This window comes from Arvicanthis niloticus, chromosome 30 (assembly GCF_011762505.2).
Source record: "Arvicanthis niloticus isolate mArvNil1 chromosome 30, mArvNil1.pat.X, whole genome shotgun sequence".
Lineage (NCBI taxonomy): Eukaryota > Metazoa > Chordata > Mammalia > Rodentia > Muridae > Arvicanthis > Arvicanthis niloticus.
The window spans coordinates 1003141-1009382 of NC_133438.1; positions in this window are offsets into that span (position 1 = coordinate 1003141).

The following is a 6242-nucleotide window of genomic DNA, read 5'->3' on the forward strand; positions in this document are numbered from 1 at the left end:
TGAAGGAGAGGAGAAGCTAGGTGATGAGAGAGAGAAAGAGAGAGGTGGCATGGAGGCAGATGTTCACATGTCTCCACCAGTCAAAGATAGTTTTTATATCTAGGTTGGGTATTGGGTTACGATTCTGATTGAGCATTACAAAACTTATAACTCTTTTGATTAACATTTTTAAAAATTGTATAAAAGCAAAAAGGAAATGGGGCATGGGACAGGGGTTTTCTAGAGAGGGGAAATGGGGAAAGGGGATGGCATCTTTAATGTAAATAAAATATAAAATAAAATTTAAAAAAATAAAGAAAAAAACACATAGGATAATGTATTAGATACATAAACAGGGCCCAGCATTTTGTTGCATACAGGAAACCCACCTCAGTGACAAAGACAGACGCTACCTTAGAGTAAAAGGCTGGAAAACAATTCTCAAGCAAATGGCCCTAAGAAACAAGCTAGAGTAGCCATTCTAAAATCTCCAGCCTGAGAACACAAAAGTAAGGAACTCATGGCTCCACCTGTATAGGTAGTTGAGGGTGGCCTTGCCAGGCATCAGTGGAAGTGGACAGCCTTGGTATCTGAAAGTTTGGATTCCCTAGTGTTGGGGAATTTCAAGAGCAGGGAGGTGGGAATGAGAGAATGGTGGGAGCACACCCTCATAGTTGTTGGAGGAGGGGAGATTGGGTAAGGGATTAGGCATCAATGGAAGTAGAAGGCCTTAGTGCCTGATAGTTTGGATTCCCTAATGTTAGAGAATTTAAGAGCAGGGAGGTGAAAATAGGAGGATGGTGGTAGTACACCCTTATAGAAGCTCCCAGAATTATATAGATTAGACATGACAGAGGCAGGCCGCCAGAAGACTAGATTCCAGAATTCAAACAAACAATTATCTTGATACTAAAATTTCTTTTGAGAATTGTATATTGCAGAATACATAGCCTTGGTGTATCTACTCATCAGGCAAGCCGAGCAGACCTCCTCCAACCTCTGATGTCCTGGAATTCCAGCTGGATTCAGTGAAGACACAGATGTCAGAGGCTTATCAATTTACTCTTCCCCCAACCCCTCTTCTAATATCTCAACACTCATAATCAGCTTGAAGAAGTTAATGAAGAGTCAGCACCCCTATTCCCTGGGCTTGGGGACTGAGGTGGTTTATATTGGGCTGTCTTTCTAGAGAAAAGTGGTGGTTTTGTGGAACAGGTAGGATTAGCTAGGATTTATTGCATAGCCATAACCTATTGGTAGAAATACGTATAATTGTTATCAAGATGAAGTTATAATTTCTTAAATGGTACAAAATTTACTTTGATTTCAAATTTAAGGTTTTCATTGGTATCAGCTTCTTATTGATATAAAAGTGAGATTAATATTGTTACTCTCATAGGGATTGTGCCTATATAACACATTTAGGAATACGAGGGTTAGACCCAGTCCTTCTTTAACTTTTTAAACTGATTTCAGATGGTTAGCCTGTGAGTTAAGGGCCTATAGCAAATTCATGGTTCTACGTTTATTATTAGGGTTTTTTCTATATTTTATTTAGCTGAGAGGAGTTAACAAGCAATAGTCCATATTGCCTTACATGGATAGTTGGTTTTCAAAGCATCAGAAGTCCACACAATTGATGTTATGAACATTTCTGTATTAATGTCCATTTTGATTAGAGACCTGTCTTCTCCTGACAGCTTCCTGTCTTGGATTCTAAGAAGAACTTGGGCATCTTTGGAGTTATTCCAGTTGTGGTGAGACAGCCACTAGGCAAGAATTGCCTCTTTCCACCTACAGACAAATTACTGTCCAGAAAAGGACACACTTGCAGAATAGTCGACTGATTATATCTGCCAAGACAGAATAATCAGCCCTTAATAATTCTGCATCACTAGGTCTGTCAGTTGATCCTGGGCCAGAAGGCTGAATAGTGAATGCTCCAACATTTTGTAGTATAGGGACTGTCCAGGTGCTCAGAGTTCTCTATAATTTGGCTAAGTTTTAGAAGCTATGCTTTGTGCTTCCCATAATTTCAGTTAACTCAGTCATTCTGGATTTCTCATGGGTTGAAGACTTATAGTCTCATAGCCAATCCCGGCCGTTTACTTTGAGGAAAAGGTTTGGGTGGATGGTTTTTAGCTGACATTCATTCTAAAGCCAAGGAAAAAAGCCAGGTTCAGAATTAAGTCTTTTAGTTAGGAGGGACGACAGAGGTTCTGCTTAGTCAACAAAATGATGGACTGGGTGTTAGGTCTATCTTGTATCTTACTGACACAAATTGGTATAGTTATGCTCTAATTGTATTCTAAGAGAAAAGTTTTATTTTAACAGGAAGGGTGATATGTAGGAGGAGCTAAGGTGGGAGGAGTAAGAAGAGGAGGAAAAGGAGAGGAGGAGCTAGGTGACAAGAGGGTGGGGCATGGAGGTGGATGTTTTTTCCTGTTCCCAACAGTCAAAAATAGTTGATATATCTAGGTTGGGTACTGGGTTACACTTCTGATTGATATTGAGCATTACCAAACTTATAAAGCCTTTGATTAACATTTAAAAAATTAGTATAAAAGCAAAAGTGGGGATGGGATAGGGGATTTCTAGGGAGGGGAAATGGGAAAAGAGGATGGCATCTGAAATGTAAATAAAATATCCAATAAAGATTTTCACATAAAAAAGAAACTGGACAGACAGCATATACTAGCAGCTTGATAGCACACCTGTAATCTCTAGAACAAAAAGAGGCAAATACACCCAAGAGGAGTAGACAGCAGGAACTATCAAACTCAAGGCTGAAATCAGCCAAGTAGAAACATAAAGAACTATACAAAGATTAAACAAAACCATGAGCTGGTTCTTTGAGAAAATCAACAAAATAGACAAACTCTTAGCCAGACTAAGCAGAAGGCACAGAGTCAGTATCCAAATTAGTAAAATCATAACTGAAAAAGAAGTCATAACAACAGAAAATGAGGAAATTTTAAAAATCATCAGATCCTACTAAAAAAAGCCTATACTCAGCAAAAATTACTGTCCAGTCACTCAGTAGTGGCATACCCTTTCACCCAGCTTTAAGGAAGCAGAGGCAGACAGCTCTCTGATATCTAGGTCAACTTGGTCTACAGAGTGAATTCCAAGACAGCCACGGCTACACAGAGAAACCCTGTCGTGAAAAAAAAATCAAAAATAAATAAGTAAAACAGAATTTATTGTTTAGTAGCCAAATATGGTGACACAAGACTTTAATTCCAGACCTCAAGAGACAAAGGCAGGCAGTGAATCTCTGTGATTTAGAAGCCAGCTTGGTCCACATATTGAGATCTAGACCAGCCAAAATTGCATTGTAAAACACTGCTTCAAAAAATTGGAAAATAATTAGTTTTCACTTATTTAGTCTATATGTTTCTATGTGGATATGTGGGTGTGATTGTGATACAGTGTGCAGGCAGATGTCAGAGGACAACATGTGGAAGTCAGTTTGTTCCTGCCACCATGTGGGTTAGGGTTAGAAAGCAGTACTAAAGAAAAAGTCATAGCTCTAAGTGCGCACAAAAAGAAAATGGAAAGAGCATACACTAACAACTTGACAGCACACCTGAAAGCATTAGAACAAAAAGAAGCAAATATACCCAAGAGGAGTAGACAGCAGGAAATAATCAAACTCAGGGCTGAAATCAACCAAGTTGAAACAGAAACAACTATACAAAATATCAACAAAACCAGGAGCTGGTTCTTTGAGAAAATCAACAAGATAGACAAACCCTTAGCCAGACTAACCAAAGGTCACAGAGAGGGTACTCAAATTAATAAAATCAGAACTGAAAAGGGAGAAATAACAACAGAAACAGAGGAAATTTAAAAAATCATCAGATCCTACTACAAAGGCCTATACTCAACAAAATTGGAAAATCTGGATGAAATGGACAATTTTCTAGATAGATTCCAGGTACCAAAGTTAAACGAGGAGCAGATTAAACCATCTAAACAGTCAAATAGCCCCTAAAGAAATAGAAGCACTCATTAAAAACCTCCCCACCAAAAAAAAGTCCAGGACCAGCTGGCTTCAGTGCAGAATTCTATCAGACCTTCCAGGAAGACCTAATACCAATTCTCTTCAAATTATTCCACAGAATAGAAACAGAAGGAACAATACCCAATTCGTTCTATTGTTCCACGCCCCTTCCGAATCCCCTCACCCGCAAGAGAGGCACGGGAGGCAGTGTTTGGATAGTTACTACAGCGAGGCTTTATTCTTGTATCAGCTGAAGCGGAAGACCCCAAGGCACTGTTTATATGCACCCTAGAGTGGCGTGTTCACTTCTGATTGGCTGTTCACTCATCACCCCATATTATGCCCCGGGATGGGCAGTGACTTGGCGCGTTTTTGCCTCTTGCACCTGTGCAGTTTAGTTGTTTACTTGTAGGAGCACCAGATGCCAGCGCCATCTTGTAATGGAGAATGTTGTCACCGCTCACCGCAGCTCCCTACATCTCCCCCTTTCTATTTTATTAAGATGGAACAACCTTTTGCCTATCAATCGTGGCACCAACTCAGTGAGGGAAAGCAGAGGCCTGATCCCCTGTGCACAATGAGATATTGTAATGGGTTTCTTCTCTTGTCATCGTGCAATGAGTAATACTTCCCATACCCATCTCGATGCCTTTTGTAGGGGAAAGGGAGCCTCCACCCTGGAGCGCCACCAGGGGAGGAGGTTTCTTGGCATCAAACCTTTGTGCAATCAGGCATACTTTCGGGAAATCTATCCACACTCATGGAACATTCCCTGTCGAGTACCCACTCGCAAACACCTCTAAATATTCAGGTACCACAGTTATTCAGGCAAGGGCTGGCTAGACTTAGACCTCTCATCGACCCAGTGCAATGGGCTGAACCCTTGGGGTGCATCGACTGAGGGTCTCAGTCATCAGTTACTTTCGTACCATAGATAGCCAAATTTCAGGGGAAGATGCTTGCTCAAGGCTACGAGTGCTTGGGCGATAGCGACCTTGTCACGTTTTTGTTGGGCTCTGAGCTTGCAGACCAACCATAACATGAACACTAATCCACAACATAGGGCTGCACCAAACAGGCCTATCCCCACCCTTTCCTTAAAGAAAGAAAAGGCAGAAGAAATTCAAGAAGAAAGTCCTTTAATGATGGAGGGATCCAGGCGGGTGGAGTTGACAAGAATAATTTCTCTGTGAAATTGTTCAAGAAGATTACCAAAATTTTCAGACCAATTTCCTGAAAGATATAAGGACAATTTACGTGAGAGATTGGCTGCTTTTGTAAAGTTTTCGTATTGAATGTTGGTAATACACAAAGCTCCGAATTTCCTTTCACAGCCAATTTATGTCAACTGAAATAAGATATCCAGTCTTTCCTCAACCAAATCTAATCTCTGATTGAGTATCATAATACCTCCTTTCAATTCTGCTATGGAGGAAGAGTGAGTAGCCATTGCCTGGCTAACTCTTTCTGCCAAATATTGACAAATTCAGTGGTTTGTACTTGGTGAAACATGGCAATAGCTCCAATGGTAGCACCGTCTGCTCCGAGCATAATAGCTGTGACAATGGCTGCCGTTATATCAAAATCTCTCTTCTGTTGAAATAAAGTCAAGGTCCCAGACGTCTGAACGGGGATAGGAATCCATTGTGGTATTCTGGCTATTAGGGCCTGCTTATAGACAAGAGCACACCAGCACTGGGACATAAAGCAAGTTACATTGGTACAAGTATTAAAGGAGTGGTTGGATAAGATGAAAAGAAATGGAGGATACATACAAACTGGAGTGAGGCATTAATTCGCTCGGTATAGTTAAAGGTATAGGAGAAATTCTGTTTAGCAGAAGCAGCGCCTTTTAAGAAGGCAAGGGCATAGGTTTTGAAAAAGCAGATAAGATAGCCCATCTAAATTCACTATATATACTAGGAACCCAAGCTTGGAGAATCCATGTATCGATCAAAAGCATTCGTAGAGGAACCCTCTGAGGAATCATCGTCCACAACTGTGAGGCGTCGAGTCAGGCGTTCTGTCAACCAAAACGGGTTGTCTTCTTCCTGTGGAAAAACACAAACCGCTGCCCTGGATCTTATTAAAATAGGATCCGGGCCTTTCCATTGACCAGTCAAAACATCTTTCCATTTTATCATTTCTTTTGGCCTAGTTGGTTCCAGGCAATGGCGATCAGCCGCTATGTTGCCCTGACTGTCCAAATTCAAAAAATTAAGAGTAAAAAGTGCCAGAGAGACAATAACCGGTGGCA